Source organism: Heteronotia binoei, chromosome 6, assembly GCF_032191835.1.
Source record: "Heteronotia binoei isolate CCM8104 ecotype False Entrance Well chromosome 6, APGP_CSIRO_Hbin_v1, whole genome shotgun sequence".
Lineage (NCBI taxonomy): Eukaryota > Metazoa > Chordata > Lepidosauria > Squamata > Gekkonidae > Heteronotia > Heteronotia binoei.
The window spans coordinates 38,140,923-38,159,291 of record NC_083228.1 but is presented as its reverse complement, the minus strand read 5'-3'; the positions used below and the strand labels follow the sequence as shown (position 1 = coordinate 38,159,291).

The window sequence follows — 18,369 nt, the reverse complement described above, 5'->3', positions numbered from 1 at the left end:
GCGGAACGGAGCTTTCTCGGCAAAGAGGCCAAAGCGCTCTTCACATGCTCAGGGAGAGGCATGGCGTCACTGTTAGAGGCCTCAGCCCCCTGGCGCTCGGAACAGGTCCTGGGCCTGAACAAACACAGGAGGGCGCCTTGGCTACGGGCAGCCCTCGAAAAGGGGGGGGGCATCGCCCTCCCCATTAGTCTGCAACACCCGGAGCCCATTTCTTGCCTCCAACTGGGGCCTGCCGCGTAAACCCGCTTGGAATCTCTCCCCGCCCGCCCCTCGCCGAAGCTGGCTCTTCTGGCTGGCTTCTTTCGGTCCGGATTAGGGAGCCGGTGTCGCTCCTCAAGCCGCTGCTCGGTTAAATCCCCGCACTCCACACACAGCCCCAAATAAACCCAGGGGAGGGGAGGGAAGCCGTGTAATCCGATTCCAGGGCTCGAGGGGGCCGGCCAGGCCTTGCTGGGGCCCGGACTTCCCGTCTGGGGCTTTTCGTTCCGCTCCCCCCCCTACAGCCGAGGCGCACCGCTCCGGCAAACCTGCACTTGCAGACTTCGCCGGCCGCTCCGAGGAAGACCCTGTGCCGCCGCCGTTGGCGCTGTTTCTCAAGCTCTCCTCCCAAGGCCGGGGCAGGCCGGCTGCGGTAGGAGGGCAGGGCGCGTCGGAAACGGAGAGCCGGCGGCAGGCAGGCAGGCAGGCAGGTGGGTGCGTCCCAGGAGCGAAGCGCACGGTCGCCCGCGGGTGTCCAGGCAGTGGGTTGCGCCGCGCCAGGGGCTGGGACTGGCGCGGGAGACAGTCAGGCTGTGACGTGGGAGGAGGCGTGTGTGGGCTGCGCCCGGAGCGTCTGGCTCTGGCCAAACTGCGCCTTTTCCAAGCCAAGGCCGGCATTCAACAGGTGGAGCGCTGCGCGCGAAAACGCTGCCGCGACGAGGAAAGCTGCGCGCCTGTCGAGGACCTTCCTGCTTGCCTGGCAGCTGTTGAGGACGCTGGGATCGGGTGGGCGCTGCGCTTGGGGGCCGCTGGGAGCAGTTGTGCCTGGGGCTGTGCGATTTGACTGCACGGCGACCGAGGAGAAGGTGGGGAAAGGGATATGGAAAGGGGATACGAAGGGAGCTGACTGTATCACGGGAGGGAGCTTGTGCTTGGAGGGCGGTTAGGGATAGGCAGCTGGTGAGCCCGTTGCTTAGTCTGGCTCCCGGCATGAAACCACCCTTTAATATGACCCGAGCAGCTCCAAACTGGCAAAACGAAGCGAGGAGCTATAGATGGAGCCGTCGGTGCGCTTCGCGTTGACGGGAGGTGTGTGTATGTGGGGGGCTGCGTCCAGAAGTCTGTGACCGAATCTGTGTGGCTCATCGGCGAGGACGGGGTTAAAGAGCTTTTGGCCTCAGTGAATCACTGAGCGCGGCGAGTGTTTAGCCTTTGCTCAATACAAAATATCTACCCCCTCCCCCCAATTGAAAATGAGTTGTCTGCCTCCCATGATCTGGAGGGAATTGGTTCATGCAGTCCTCTGCGTTGTTACTGCAGCCCACCCATTTCCACGACTTGAGTCTGGAGTAACTCTGTCGAAGATTGTGCAGTTATCCCATTGGAGCTGATGGAAGGTTCAGTGAAGGCTGTGGCCAGTCTCCGCCTCCTTTTATGTTCTCTTTCAAACATAGCCATGCCCGAACTATATAGAGCCCGTTTTCTATGCAGATGCACACATGCATGCATTCCTATGCAATTTAAGGGAACTTAAAGAAGGCAAACCGCTTCAGATCCCCATCAGGGACAAAAGGATGCATACGTGAATTAGATCCCGGAATATGAATTAAGTGACACTCTTTAATTATTTGGAGGCTGTCAGTGGGCAGGCGGAGCTAAAGAGAACTCGCAGTAATGATAATTACCTGGAATAACTAACATTATTGAAAGTTCTCTTTAGCTCCGCCTGCCCACCACTGCCTCCAAATAGTTAAAGAGTGTCAATTCATATTCCACTAATTCATGTATGCATCCATACGTGGCTTTTCTCCCTAATGGTGTGCAGCATTGCACTCCCGAAGTGGTTTGCAGCAGCAGCAGCAGCATACCCCCCCCCCCCCCATTTTAGCATCTCAACAATATAGCCCTGTGAGGTGGATCAGGCTAAAAAAGAGAATCTTCCTAGTCTAACACACTCACTGCTCTGCCACACTGAACTTGAGTTTGTCTCCAGTGCCCTAAAGAAGGATTCCTGCCTCCCTTTCTGACTAAGCCTCAAAGCTGCTAACAGTGTGGATTGATTAATATCGGAGACAATGGTACACTCCATCGGGTGCCTTTAGACACTAGATGGAGTCCTAATAAACTCATATTCCAAAGCACCCAGGCTAGATCAGTTACTCCTTTCCACGCGTTTTCACCACTTCTTCCCTAACAGAGTTGTGAAGGAGCAGCAGAGGAGAGAGAATTTTTCCAGTCTCAGTGAGAGGGGAAGAACATTCATCCTTGTAAGTATGGAAGAACAAAGGGTTGAAGCTGAAGATCTCATGACATCTGCTGTTTAATCTTATGTGGTGTTTATAGGGTTGCTGGAGCTCAAACAGGAAAGCATTGTGTCTCTCTTAAAAGTTCTGAGCCTGCCAGTACACCTTTCCAGGAGCTTCCTCTGCTCATGCCACTGGACATAAAAGCAGACTTTTGCTTTCTAAGAAGGAGCAGGAATGAGCTTCACCCACGATGGCTCGCTTGAATAGCTCTGATCATTCATGCCCTTGAGCAGGTTGCTGTGGTTAAGACTGTGGACTTGCCTTGTGATCGGTCCAGATTCCTACTGGCATTAGCTCGGAGGGCACTTTTACTCACGGGATTCAAAGCGTGCAAAGATTATTTTATTTCTGCGCATTTGGTGGAAGGTAAATTGCTTTGGCAGGTTTGGCTGTTGTTTTTTTAACCTGGGCATTTATATTTGACCTGAGTGTTATGTTAATTTTGTTAATGGACTCATTTTTATGTCACTTATTTTGTGTCATTTTTATGTGGCAATGTGTTGTTCCTTTGTTTTGTCCACCTGGGTTTTCAGGAGGTGAGGCAGGATATTGAGATAAGGTGGGTTATAAATATTATAAATAATGTTTTTAAATTTAATTTGCCACCTTCAAGAATGTTATTTTTCTTGTATACCTGTGTGGTCATCCCTCTCCCCTCCCTCCAGCCTTCGTTTAGCACCTTGTTCATGCTCACCACCTGGAATGGGGCACTGAACAGGACAAACGTGTGCTAAAGGATCAAGAAATCTTTAACTTGGAAGTGCCTGATGATGGGGGGGGGGGTTTCATGCTCAGAGGTGGCTCTCACACAGGGATGGGGGTTTGTGGTTACCCTGTTGCCAGTGTGGCTGCAGATAAAGTGCTGCAGAAACTTTCGCAAGTCAGGTTTCCTACTCCAGGCTGCCAGAAAAGGGCACACACCCCACCCTGAGTCAGCAAAGCTTTTTCAATTTTTAAAAGAAAATTAGCACTAAAATATAATTATGTCAATATATCATGGGGGGGAGGTTGTGCATCAAATAGAAATTATTGTTATTTTCATTTATAGCGTGATAAAAAGTATGATAGAAACTTCAGTCAATCAGTAAGTGGATTAGAAGGTATATCATTGTTAACTAGAAGTGTATCAGATTCTCTGAATTCCTAGATTTGTTTTCTAAAGTAAGTTTCTAGTTCTTTGCATTGTTGAGCTATGCATTGTTTCTAGTTCTTTGCATTGTTGAGCTATCCTTATATCCATGCAAAGGGAGGGATAGAGACTTACTTTATTAAAAATGAAAGCTGAGAATTCAGAGAACCTGCTTCTACAACTATCACTGATTTTAACAAAAGCCCCCTGGTGGCAGGGGAGGGAAATGGCTGCCGCAGGATCAGGGGAAATGTCTGCCATGGAGACTGGCAAGCCTGAATTGGCCCATCCATCCAGCAGGCATAGGCATTCAAACTTTATTGCAATTTTCCCCAAGACTGCAGAGCAAAGCAGGCTTGACAAAGATGGGAAAAAACCTGGGTGCACAAAAGCATCATGATGCTGTGGGAAAGCAGGAAAAAAAACCCCACTTTCCAAAAGCATTGAACTTGAGCCAGATAACCCATATGGAAATGGCCACCTTGCCATAGGAGAGAGGGAATAGGAGGTTTTCACCAGGCCAGAATGAACAGGGGAAGAGAGGAAGTATAATTTTTCTTTTCTCACTAGAATGTGGTTTGGACATTTCTGTGAGCTGTTCATATGCTTTATTCCTTGTCCCATGTCTTAAGTCCCCTGTTTTGATGAAAAATTATTTATGGACACCCCAAGCACCCTCTTTCTTCCTCACTGGCACCCTTGAGATGGAGAGTCCTTGCCCGCATCCCTAGAAAACTGAGAGGGCTTCGTTTTCAACCTTAGAGTTAGGGTGTGCTTAAGACTGTTTGCCCTCTGCCCTTATAAAGTACAGATTGGTGTTTTGGTGTTTGTGCAGATGCTGGATTAGATGGGTTTCAGGTCACTTTTGGCTCTGTTTTTAGTACTTGGGATGTTGAGGGCTGAGCAGTTCAAGGTGGGGGGAGATGGCCCAGTATGGAGGTCAAGGAACCGAGGAATAAAGAACTGGGAGGAATGGGATGGAGTAAATGGCAGACTGGGAAATAGGAATTTGGGGTGATGAATGGACAGGAAGTCATCTGCTAGTTCATGAGCCCGGTAGAGTTCCCCGTTTTTTGGTGACTTTTGGAAAGACCTTCTCCTCCTGTGCTTGAGCAGAGAGTCATGTTTCCTGCTGAGTGCAGTAGTAAGATGATGAGGCGAGACCCTTGGCTTGTTGTGGCAGAACAGGTCAACTCTAGCTTGCAGTCTGTTATCCACACTGCCCTCCAAGGTTTTCACAGCACCTGGTGTGGCTTTTCTGTGTCTCTGGTAACCCACCACCACCACTTGGTCTTTGCAGGGATTGCTCACTGAGAGGGTCAGGACTCCCAACTTCCCTGTCACGTTCTGAGGCCTTGCTTCTGTGTCTCCCACTGTCCAGCACCTGGTCACCATGGGGACCGTTTACTGCCATGTGTGCCCTTGGAGGAATAGCCACTTGTCAGCTGCCTGCCTTCCCCTTGGTGCCCCTTTTAAAATAACATGTCCATGACACTGCAGGTCTATGTGGTACAGAGAACTGCTCCTGGCATCAAAAGTTATAAAGTCTTTATTAAAAAGAAAATGTTCATAAGCATACTTTTAGCACAGCACCAGAGTTTGAGCAAGGAATACAAAAGAAATGGGTAAAATGCAGATCCTATGTCCCTCTCTCTCTATACATGCCCTATCACAGGGGTGTTAAACATGCGGCCTGAGGGCCACATCAGACCCTCGAGCAACTCATTGTCATCTGTTTTCTTCTCTCCTTTCTGTATCACAGTTTGCTTTGCTGGGCTTGCTACAGAGGAGCTACAGAACAAATCTCTATTTTCTCCATTGGGTGACCAGCACACAAAGCAACTTATGCACAAAAGCTCTCAATGCCCAAACATTTCTTGTTTTCCCCTGAGTCTTAGGCTCAAAGCATTGAATATGAGATTTCTGTAATGAATGTCAATAAATCAAAAGTAGTTTTGCAACTGAACAGATACACACCTGAACAGCCTACTAATTCTTTAAACAGCTAATCTTTTGAACATGTCTTAATTTATTTATAAAAAATATTTAATTGTGTTTGTCTGTGTCTTTTATAAAGTTTACATATCCACTACCTGGCATTACATTTTATGACACACATGGCCTGGGCCAACAAAGTCTCATTTATGTCAGATCCAGCCCTCATAACAAATGAGTTTGACACCCCTGCCCTATCAGATGCTAAAACAGGACTAGGCTCCTTAGTTTTGGGTTACAGATTTCTACAGATTTCCATTATTTTGATGCTTTCTCTAGCTCTTTAGGCCAGCACGTGGTCGGGGGCTATCTCCTCAGTTCAGAATTATGTCTGTTCTCTTGGCCTGAGCACCAAGGAATTTTATCACCGCTCTTTTCTCCACCCACTGACCAGGTCAGGCTGGTCAAAGACGATGTTATTGAAGATTCTAGACATTTCCTTCCTGAAGCCTTTCTAGTATTTAATTTCTCCAAATCTCTGTTCCCTGCTTGGAAGGGAGAGTTTGGCCATCCCATTGTCTAGACCAGGGGTGTCAAACATGTGGCCCAGGGCTAGATCAGGCCCCAGGAGGGTTCCTATCAGGCCTATGAGCAAGTCAGCTTCCTTTTCTCTTTATCTTGCTTCCTTCCATGTCACAGCTTGCTTTGCCAGGCTTGTTCAGTTGCACAGCAGAGCTACTGAGCCAAGCCTCTTTTCCTTCTACTGGCTGAGACTCCACCCCCTCCTCATCCCCTGGACAGAGCTTCCTTTGTCCAGTTCATTCAATTACACAGGAGAGATTTAAAAAAAAATCTTTAATTGTGTTTGTGTCCTTTATAAAGTTTATATCTCCATTACCGGCATTACATTTTATGACACACGTGGCCTGGCCTGACAAGGTCTCATTTATGTCAGAACTAGCTCTCATTACAAATGAGTTCGACATCCCTGGTCTATTAGAGTTTGTATGAAGATGAGCTAATGTAAGTCTTGAAAGCAATTGAACTGACTTTCCCTCTTCCTGCTTGTTCTCTGCCCAGTGGGTGGGGGAACTTTCAAGGTTTTGCTACTTTTAAACCTCCAAAGAAGGTTTAAAATGTCATGAGCTTGTCTTTCCTTAATGCCAGCTCTCTTCTTCCTCTTCCTACAGTCCTGGCATTGAAACTGGTGAGGCTATAACACTGTTTCTACATCATGATATAAAAGGCAGAACAAACATGATGGCATCAGCAATGCTACCAAGGAGGTCCCACCCCATCCTCCATGTGCATAGTAGACTCACCAACTCAGTGTCCATCAAAGACCCACCCAACAAGATAGTGTTCTACTGCCTGTGGAATCCTATGCATGCTTAGTGGGCAGTTAGTGCCAGTTTACACATGATAAGATGCGTAGGATTATGTTGCACATGTCTTGCACTTGTTTGTTCCCATTAACTGAAAATATACAACTACCAAACTTACTTATGACAGCAGTAATCCATTTGTTTATAGTGACGCTTTGGCCCCAGTTAAAGTCCATGGAAGAATAACCACAGTTGTCAACACAACCGGACTTGAAACCTGGGAGAAACGTTTATTTTATAGTTTGCTTGGATGTCAAATGTTTATTTATGGGCCACCTACGTCTGACTTAGGTTCATTTCAATTCTGCTTCTAGTCGATTGTGTCTTTTACTCTTTCCCTCCTCCTTACTTTCTCTCAATGACAGAACATTTCAAAGAAGAATGGAAAACAAGCTTGTATGTAGGCTTTGAGTACGGTGATTTGATTGAATTAACAAGCAGTTTTGAAGCAGCCACTCTTTCACTTATAACTTTGGTGCCTGTTCCCTGCAGTGAAGGAAGTTTTCTTTTATTGCTTGCAAATTACTAGGACAACCAGGAACTTAATGAAATGTGGCGGGATTATGGGTAAAAAAGCTGTTATGCCTTCATTATGGGCAACACCACTGTTTATATAATCCATTGATTTGTTTTGCCATTTACCTGCTTTACAGAAGGTAATCAAGCTATAATTATTTTTACAATGACCTTTTGTGGAACACATTTTCTTGAAGTTTTGTGTTTAGTGGAAGTCTGGCTTAACGCATTTCTGTAATGTCCCATTGAAAGCTGTTAATGCTCAATTAGGCTGAAAAATGGACATGAGAGTGGGTATTTTTCATATCTGAGTGCTCAATTTATGACCCGTGGGCAGTATGCAGTACAGTGGAGCCACATGAGGCTGAGGAAGGAAGGGTTCAGCTTTTGCAGATTCTGTTGGGACTAAATCAGGAATTGAAATTTCAAGAGAACAAAGTGGGAGTCCATCGGTTTCAAAAAAGAACTTCTTTAACTCAAACCAAATGAGCAATACAACAAAGGTTTATATTGCCAATGCGTGCGTATAACTGTGAACAGAAACTTGCAACAGAAAGTTTCTCTGGGTTCAGTTAGAGAACATGTTCTTGCTTGCAAAAAGTTTTGTTGTCAGTCAAGTTAGGGCCAAACTAGACATGCAGCTTTTTAAAGAGCTGGGTCTGCATTTCTTGGATTCAACTTGAGTCCCCTATGGGACCCAACTCTTTAAAAACCTATATGTCTGGCTTGGCTGTTAGAGTTGCCAGCCAGTTGCTGGCAACCTATGGGAGGATCCACTCTGGCGAAAAGGTGGAAAAGGAAAGAAATGCCATCGCTCTTATGGTTTTTACCATAGAGACTGGGGAGCTTTCTAGAGCATAATTACATTGTGGTTACATTGCTTCTGATTTGGGGCTGGAAATGTCACAACATCTCATGATGCCATTTCCACCTCCTCGTTTCCTGCCACTGCTCACTGAGTAGTAGTACGTGGCAGGGGGTCGACAGAAGTCCTTTCCACAGGAAGCAGGTAGGGGCCATCCTCAAGTCCATGTTCTGCTAAAGCCTACCAAGCTGCTGCTGTCATGGGCTGGGTGCATTCGGGAGCAAAGTCCCGGTCTGGGGTTGAGCCAGGGGAATCTGAATCAAAGCCAAGCCAGGTAGTCAAGTTGAGGGTCAGAGAGTGAGGCCGTCTGGAGCTGAGAGTCAGGAAGCCAAGGAATCCGACCAGGAGTGCAAGAGCCTGGGTGGATGCAAGGTCATCACAGATGCGATTTGTTGCTTCCATTTGTTGTTTCTTTGCGGCGGGAGTGACAGTGAACCGTATCACTGCTGATGCAGTGCCATGGTCGGACCACTATGCCCTGAAGGCCTGTGTGAATGTTCCACTCCAACCCCGTTTGGGTGGCCGGCGTATTTTAGCTCGCTCGCAAAGCCAAATGGACCCCATGCGGCTTCAGATGGCTTTGCGAGATTCTTGGCCCCCTGGCGATTCTCTCAATGAGCTGGTGGAGACCTGGCATAACCGACATTCCACGGCCATTGATGAGATTGCTCCCAGGCACCTCTCCGCCCCCGTTCAAAGCTGCCTCCATGGTATACCCCGGAGCTACGGCTGATAAAACAGGGGCTGAGACGGCTAGAGAGGCAATGGCGGCATGCCTGTGACGAAGTGACAAGAACATCCTATAGGTCGTTTATGAGTACCTATGAGATGGCAGTCAAGGCTGCTAAGAGAGTCCATCTTACGGCCACGATTGCATCTGCGAACTCACACCCAGCACAATTGTTTAGAACAATTCGGTCACTAACTACCCTTCCACAGGGTAATGAAAATGTTAGGGAATTGGACATAGGCTGCGAGGCTTTTGTGAGTTTTTTCACAGATAAGGTCTTGTCACTCCGCCACGACCTCCCGGCCAGTTTTGAGACAATAAAGGAACTTGAGACTCCATGTACGACTTCTAGTCAGGATTTGGATTACTTCACTCAGCCTGGAGGAAGTTGACCGTATGCTCTCTTCTGTACGTCCAACTACTTGTAGTCTGGACCCATGTCCATCCTGGCTTATAAAGGCTAGCTGGGATGAACTTTGGGTCCCCCTGAGGAAAATTTTATATCGGTCCCTATCTGCAGAGACCTTCCCTCAGACGCTTCCGTACTGAACCCTTTCCAATCTGGGTTCCGCTCGGGCCATGGAATGGAGACGGTTCTGGTCGCTCTCATGGATGACCTCCAGAGGCACCTGGATAGAGGTGGCTCAGCAGTACTGATCCTTCTAGATCTATCGGCTGTGTTTGACACGGTCGATCATCAGTTGCTGACCTGCCGCCTTGCTGACGCTGGGATACGGGGGTTGGCCTTACAGTGGCTCTCTTCTTTCCTTCAGGGTCGGGGACAAAGGGTGGTGATAGGGGAGGAACTGTCCCACAAGAGGCAGTTCTATCCCCGATGCTGTTCAACATCTACATGCGCCCCCTTGCCCAGATCGCCCAGAGGTTTGGGCTGGGTTGTCATCAATATGCGGATGACACTCAGCTTTATCTGCTGATGGGTGACCAGTCCAACTCCTCCATGGAAGATCTGACCATGGCACTTCAAGCTGTGGCAGGGTGGCTCAGGCTGAGTCAACTGAAGTTGAATCCGACGAAAACAGAGGTCCTGTACCTAAGTCATGGTTGTCTGGGAGCCAAGGTCTTACTGCCGACCTTGGACGGGGCACCACTTACACCAGTGCCCAAGGTCAAAAGCTTAGGGGTGCTCCTGGATTCCTCTTTAAATATGGAGGCCCAGGTGGCAGCAACTGCCAGATCAGCCTTCTATTATCTACAGCTGATAAGGCAGTTGGTCCCCTACCTTGAACGCAGCGACTTGGCGACAGTGATCCATGCTACGGTCACCTCCAGATTGTATTACTGCAATGCCCTCTATATGGGGCTGCCCTTGGCTCGAACCCAGAAGCTTCCATTGGTGCAGAACGCAGCAGCCAGGTTGTTAATGGGCCTTCCTATACGGGAACACATTCAACCTGTGCTGAAAGCGCTGCACTGGTTGCCTGTTGCATACTGGGTTCATTTCAAGGTGTTGGTTCTTACCTTTCAGACCCTATATGGCCAGGGGCCTGCATACCTGAGGGACCGCGTTTCCCCACATGTTCCCCGGAGAGCACTTCGGTCTGGATCACAAAATCTACTTACAATCCCCGGCCCTAAAGAGGCCAGGCTCATGTCAACTAGAGCCAGAGCCTTCTCTGTAGTGGCCCCAAGCTGGTGGAATGAGTTACCTGAAGAGGTCAGGGCCCTATGAGAGCTCCTACAGCTCCACAGGGCCTGTAAGGTGGCACTCTTCCACCAGGCATTTGTGAACTAGGCTGTTGGCCACTATAGTTTATAGCAACATGTGAACCACCACCAGCAAATTGCTGTATAGCAGTTGCAGAGAGGATAACTTAAGATCTGCTATGCAGAGAACTATAAAATTGGAAAATGTGAGATCATGGCACTGAAACATTATGTATTTTATGTCTATTTTATTCGATGTTTTATGGTTTTAATGCTGTACTATTATGTTGAATCATGCACTTGCATTAGGGTTGCCAATCCCCAGGTGGGGGCAGGGGATCCCCCAGTTTGGAGGCCCTCCCCCTGCTTCAGCGTCGTCAGAAAGCGGGGGGAGGGGAGGGAAATGTCTGCTGGGAACTCTGTTATTCCCTGTGGAGATTTATTTCCATAGAAAATAATGGAGAATTGATCCGCGGGTATCTGGGGCTCTGGGGGGGGGGCTGTTTTTTGAGGTAGAGGCACCACATTTTCAGTACAGCATCTAGTGCCTCTCCCCAAAATATCCTTCAAGTTTCAAAACGATTGGACCAGGGGGTCCAATTCTATGAGCCCCAAAAGTAGGTGCCCCTATCCTTCATTACTTCCTATGGAAGGAAGGCATTGAAAAGGTGTGCTGTCCCTTTAAATGTGATGGCCAGAACTCCCTTTGGAGTTCAATTATGCTTGTCACAGCCTTGATCTTGGTTCCACCCCAATGTCTCCTGGCTCCACCCCCAAAGTCCCCAGATATTTTTTAAATTGGACTTGGCAACCCTAACTTGCATGTCTGTGTGAGCTGCCCTGAGCCCGCCTCGATGGGGAGGGTGGGATATAAGTGGAATAAAATAAATAAATAAATAAATAAATAAGGAGCCCAGTCACAAGCTGGGGGCTAAATGGCCTTCAGTGATGTTTCAGTTAGCACACGACGAAGCTCCTGTCAGAACTCAGGACTCAGCAACCGTTTTTCCCACAAGAGTGTGTTTCTCCAGCAAGTCTCTAAGTCCTGGCGGAGTTGCTCCCTCAACCGAGCTACCCATGGGGGGGGGTGAGTCTGGTGGGCTTTCCTCTTGCAGCTGCACCTCCTCAACTGCTGCCAGGGCAGGTGCAGGGAATGCTGACTCAGGCGGCAGCAAGCTGATAGCTCCTGGAGCATATGAGGGGGCAGCTGCAGGCTCTGTTGGTGCTGTCAACTCGGGTGCCCATGACAGCTGCAATCTTTTCATTCACTCCTTTTAAAAAAAGAATTCCATTACAAAAAACTGGACTATGCCATAACCAGACTGTAATATGCAGCTTGAAAGGCATAGTCCTGCAATAACAATATAGCCAGTTTGGTGTAGCCAGTTTGGTGTAGTGGTTAAGTGTGTGGACTCTTATCTGGGAGAACCGGGTTTGATTCCCCACTCCTCCACTTGCACCTGCTGGGATGGCCTTGGGTCAGCCGTAGCTCTGGCAGAGGTTGTCCTTGAAGGGGCAGCTGCTGTGAGATCCCTCTCCAGCCCCACCCACCTCACAGGGTGTCTGTTGTGGGGGAGGAAGGTAAAGGAGATTGTGAGCCGCTCTGAGACTCTTCGGAGAGGAGGGCGGGATATAAATCCAATATCTTCTTCTTCTTCTTCTAAATAATTATAGCAATAAAACCAATTATACAAAATGTAATTCCTCCCTTTACTAATTAACTTTGCGCTCACATCCCTTTCCAACTACCTATGCAAGAAGAACAGGGCCCAGACAATCTTATCCAGCTCCTCAGCAAGCAATGGTTCCTTCTTCTGTTAACTGCTATTCACTAGTGATTTGTCTATTACTAGTGAAACCAAGTCCTTCTTGGGCGTTAACACCAACATGGCAGCATTCCACTCATCAAACGGAAATATTTTATGATGATAATGATGATGATATTGGATTTATATCCCGTCCTCCACTCCGAAGAGTCTCAGAGCGGCTCACAATCTCCTTTATCTTCCTACCCCACAACAGACACCCTGTGAAGTGGGTGGGGCTGGAGAGGGCTCTCCCAGCAGCTGCCCTTTCAAGGACAACCTCTGCCAGAGCTATGGCTGACCCAAGGCCATGCTAGCAGGTGCAAGTGGAGGTGCAAGTGGAGGAGTGGGGAATCAAACCCGGTTCTCCCAGATAAGAGTCCACACACTTAACCACTACACCAAACTGGCTTATTTTATCACTTCCCTGCTCTGGTTCATGGTGAGAAGTTTTCCACTGGGCCAGCAAATTACCTCTACAACAACTGTGAGCCCCTCCCACAAACAGTTACATCAGCTTTAATGGAGACAGGTGGCATCATGGGGCTGCCCACTTACCTTCAGTCAAGATCCAACATAGCCCACATATAGAGAACAGAAGTCATACATTTTTAAACTGTAATTGTCTGTTGTATTAGTATAGGTGTAAGCAGAGTACTGTTACTAATGTTACTTTAGTGGCATGGGTGTGACAGAAACTGTGACAGTTTCTCATGCTACTCTGTAAATAGTTGTCTGTCTTCCTGTATCATCATCTGACAGTAGGTAAAGACTTTTTATTTTGCCTAGAGCTTATTTTCTCTCTCTCTCTCTTCCTCCCTCCCTCCTTCTTTCAAATCTAGTCAGCAGAACCTCAGAATTTCACCTTGGAAAACCTCAGAAAAGCATTTCACCTTGGAAAAAGAAAAGCCCTCTGATGTTTAGAGACTATCAACTGATAAAAGTAAAATGGAAGGCTAAAAGAAGGTGCAATACCAAAAAAAATAAAATAACATAGAACATTCTCTACAAAGCTCTAGCAAGGGCTGACAAATTATTTAAGGCCTCCAGTCCTAGCCAAGGGCTAGTCTAGTGGCTTGTGGACAACAGAAATGCAGGGGACAGCCCAAAAATATGAGGTTTAGAATCTGCATTGTGATAGTCTGAATATTTAAAAAAGAAACCAAAGATACCCGCTTAACTGGCCAATCGTTCAACTTCCAAGAAAATTCCTTAATCCAAGGTGATCTCAAGAAAACCATAACTTTATATGTTTTTGCAATGAATTGCCAAACCTTCACCATTACAATAATTCCAGCCTATCTGGACCCATGGGGGATCTAAATAAAAGAACAGCATCACCAGCAGAAAGTAGTAATGGAAACCTGCAGGTGGCTAGAACAGTGCTATGGGAGTTCACCACTGATAGTGCCCCAGTGAGGTGATTTAAGATAGAGATTGAATAAGATGGGGCCTAAAAGGCAATCCTGCTTCACCCTCCTGGATAAAGGGATGTTCTTTCTCAATTACCTCTCAAGGCCACAATGAGTACATGGAATAGGATTGTTGTATTGTCATTTTAGATGCAAAAGTACGCGATTAATGGAAGATGCAGTTCAATTCACAAATGCTCCCTAGGTATGGTAATACAGTTACTAGCTCTTGTCTGGGAACTTCCTGGATATTTTTGGGTGGAGCCTCTGGAGGGTGGGGTTTGAGAAGACAAGGACCTCAGTATAGTATACTGCCATAGAGAGTCCACCCTCCAAGGCATCCATTTTCTCCATGGAAATTGATCTCTGTAATCTGGAGACCAGTTGTAATTCTGAGAGATCTCTACCTACCATTAAATACTGGCAAACCTAGATCAAACATTGCCTTTAGATCCACAAAGGCTACACAAATCACACCCCTTGGGGGGCTAAATATTTCTCTACCAGATGGGAAAGAACTAGACAAAGATCCAAATGGAATGCCTTCCTCAGAAAAAGCCTGCACCTTCCCTAAAATGTTTTAGTCTCTACCACAAAACTAGCTTATGATATATAAATAAGAGAAGAGACCAGGCTAACAAGCTGATAGTCATAGAACCATAGAGCTGGAAGGGACCCTAAGGGTCATATAGTCTAACCATCTGCACAGCATTGGAAATTCACAACTGCCTCCCCCCCAACTCCCCCAGTGACCCCTGCCCTATGCCCAGATGGATCTTATGAACAGGTACAGTAATAGCCTAATCCCAGGTCTCTGAAGTAATACTGGTACCATTTATTGTGGTAAACAAAGCCACTGTTGAAGAATTTGTATATGAAAAAATATTTTACATATATTTGTATTTTAACATTATTCTTATCGTTCACCACCTTGAGGATCCTATGTTGTGTGAATCCAGTAGACATTATATACCTTTCAAAATACTTTTGACAAGGTACCTCACCATAGACTCCTGAGAAAATGTAGCAGTTGTAGGATAAGAGGACAGGTTCTCGTATGGATTTAAAAGCTAGTTAAATGACAGGACGCAAAGAGTAGGAATCAATGGACAGTCCTCACAATGGAGGGAAGTAAGCAGTGGGATCTTGCAAGGATCAGTATTGGGGCTAGTATTATTTAATTCTTTAACTCTTTATTCATAAATGATCTGAAATTATGAGTGAGTAGTGTAGTGGCCAAGTTTACAGATGACTCAAAATTATTCAGGATAATGGAAACCAAGGCTGACTGGGAAGAGGACCTCTACAAACTGGGCGAGTGGGCGACAATGTGGCAAATGCAGTTCATTATTGGTAAGTGTAAGGTGATGCACAATGGGACAAAAAACCCCACCAACTTCAAGTATAGGCTAGTGGGGTCTGAACTTATTGAGACAGAGAGGGAAAAAGATCTTGTATTCATTGGGGAACAGCTTGATGAAAGTGTCAACGCAGTGTGCTGCAGTGGTGAAAAAGGCAAATTCTATGTTTGGTATTAGAAAAGGGACCGAGAATAAAATGGCCAATATTATATTGTCCCTTCCCTGTATAGATTTATGGTATGGCCTCATTTGGAGTACTGTGCACAGTTCTGGTCACCATATCTCCAAAAGAACATTGCAGAGCTGAAAAAAAGTACTGTGGTGGGCATCCAAGAGCACCTTCCCAATGAGAAAAGGGGTGAAGAGTTCCAGACTCTTCAGTTTAGAAAAAAGACAGCTAAGGAGGGACATGATGGAGGTTTATAAAATTACGTATGGATTGGAGAGAGTTGATAAAAAGAAATTTTTCTCCCTCTCTCCAAATACTAGAACTTGAGCTGATGGGCAGTAGGTTTGGGATGGACAAAAAGAAATATTGCTTTACACAGAGAGTGATTAAAAATGTAGAATTCACTGCCAGAGGATGCAGTGACAGCCACAAGAATAAACAGCTTTAAAGGGGGATTAGGTAGATTCCTGGAGGACAAGTTTAACCATGGGTACTAGCCATGGTGAATGAGGGGAATCTCCGTATTCAGAGGCAATAATCCTCTGAATGCCAGAGCTAGGAGGCAACATCATGGAAAGGCCTTGGCCTTTATGGCCTGTTGTTGGCCATCCAGAGGAACTGGATGAGACAGGTTGCTGAACTTGATGGACTATGGGTCTGATCCAGCAGGGCTCATCTTATGTTCTTATGAAAAACAGCATACAAAAGTTTCAGATCATCGTAATAAAATATATGGTTATGGAAGTGTTGCTTTCTAAATTGGTACTCTCCAACCCTGGGTAGGTGGCACTAGTACAAATAGTAACAAAGCCATAAGGTCCACCCACACGGTCCTCTTATTAAACAAGTTAGAGAGGCACATAAAGGGCCTCCAGAGGTAACGAACCAGCCCTCAATTATTGGACAGGGACAACAAGACCTTCCATGTTTAGTTTAACAAGAGAAACAGTACTCTTCTCTCCCTGCCCCCTTCCTAAAATACAATTTGACCGAAATTAGAATTTACAGCAGGACTTTGAGAAAAGGGACAATCTCAAAACAGCTGCAATCTTTATATACAGTTGCTCATATTGATGCAAAGATCCCATTTATTTATGCATATGATAAATGGCATATGTCATTTTTAAAAAAAATAGGTTTCTGCTGGTTGTTCTGAAAGATGGCTGTGCTTGGGGACTGTGTGGGAAAGTTAAGGAGACAACAAGCTTCTATTGTGAACATGTTTTTAATTATGGCTGTGCATTGCAGCGGTCATGAGACAGTGGAAGAGGGCCAGAGAATTATTTTCTTTTGCTGCTAAATGAATAGTAGAACAGAGACAACGGCATTGACCTTAGAACTATTGCCACACTCTTTGCTTTACTGCTGAGTTTCTGAACCCCCTAGTTTCTGAACTCAGAGTATGAAGCAACACTGTTTGTGTCCTAGACTCACATTTTCCTTTTCTCAGCACATGTCATTTTCTCACAGTGAATCTCACTTTAGGCTCTTTTGGATTTTTCATTTCTCAGAGCACATCTATGATACAATTTAAACCAAGGGTGTCAAACATGTGGTGCAGGGGCTGAATCAGGCCCCCAGAGGGCTCCTATCAGGCCCCAGAGCAACTGGCTGTTGTCTGCTTCCTTCTCCCTCTCTTGCTTCCTTCTGCATCACAGCATGCTTTGCCAGGCTTGCTCAATTGCGCAGCAAAGCCTCTCTTCCTTCTGTTGGCTGAGGATCCTCCCCCTCCTGGTCTCCTGGGGAAGGAAGGAAAGAGCCAGAGCTTCCTTTGCTCAGTTCCCTGGATTGCACGGGAGAGATACAAAGAAAGCACCATTAAGACCAACAAGCACTAATGTTTTAAGCATGTTTTATTTCAAGTTTTTAATATATATATATATATATATATATATATATATATATATATATATATATATATATATATATATATATATATCTGCTATCTAGTATTGCATTTTATGACACAGATGGCTCAGCCCAACAAAGTCACATTTATGTCAGATCCAGCCCTGGACAGTCAGTTTGGTGTAGTGGTTAAGTGTGTGGACTCCTATCTGGGAGAACCGGGTTTGATTCCCCACTCCTCCACTTGCACCTGCTAGCATGGTCTTGGGTCAGCCATAGCTCTGGCAGAGGTTGTCCTTGAAAGGGCAGCTGCTGTGAGAGCCCTCTCCAGCCCCATCCACCTCACAGGGTGTCTGTTGTGGGGGAGGAAGATAAAGGAGATTGTGAGCCGCTCTGAGACTCTTTGGAGTGGAGAGCGGGATATAAATCCAATATCATCATCTTCTTCTTCATAACACTCCTGATTTAAACCATTCAATTCAAACTCATTTGTCATGTTTTCTCTACAAGGGGAACTAGGGACTGTAGCTAAGAACTCTCATAAACCCCTATCAGAACAGCAGACCCTGGAGTTTTTTGAGCAACACCCTGACTCCTCAACCAATTTTGATTCAATTTCTCTTGTAGCTTTGCCTGTCTTAAGCTCCTATTATGCCCTGATTTTCAGGGAAACCTTTGCAGTCAGCCATAGGTTAATGATACATAGAACCTCACCGTCAGCAAAAAAGAAAATGCTTTTTGATGGAGCAGTGCTTGATAAGAGTTTGAGTGTTCCACCTGTGCCACACTGGTGCTTACAGTGGCATGTTTTAACTGTGAGAATATGTGTGCTTTTAGTACAGAAGAAATTACTGAAATAAACAGTGCATCTTTTTCCTTTCCTTGTCTCTCCATGCTCAGAGGAGGTTCAGTCTCTCATGTTGCAGCAAAATTTGCCTGGGGATTCTGTTAGAAAAAAGGGAGCACTTTCCTCTTGGCATGACAGCCAGCCAGGGACAGATTAGAAATAGGCCATGCATTCCACCAATAACTGTTGCTTCCAACA

At 46.3% G+C, this 18,369-nt stretch overlaps 1 protein-coding gene across 2 annotated transcripts in view; it reads left to right on the top strand.

Annotated features, from left to right (window-relative positions):
• The first annotated feature begins 2,361 nt into the window (after nucleotides 1-2,361).
• SLC16A12 (solute carrier family 16 member 12) overlaps nucleotides 2,362-18,369 on the top strand; it is a 70,487-nt gene continuing 54,479 nt past the window's right edge. Inside the window, exon 1 of one of the 2 annotated variants that reach the window (XM_060241299.1) lies at nucleotides 2,362-2,465. The gene's annotated coding sequence lies outside the window, so the exon portion shown is untranslated. Of the gene's footprint in view, nucleotides 2,466-13,147; nucleotides 13,300-18,369 lie in introns of those variants that run through there. The other variant, XM_060241298.1, reaches the window with a different exon arrangement.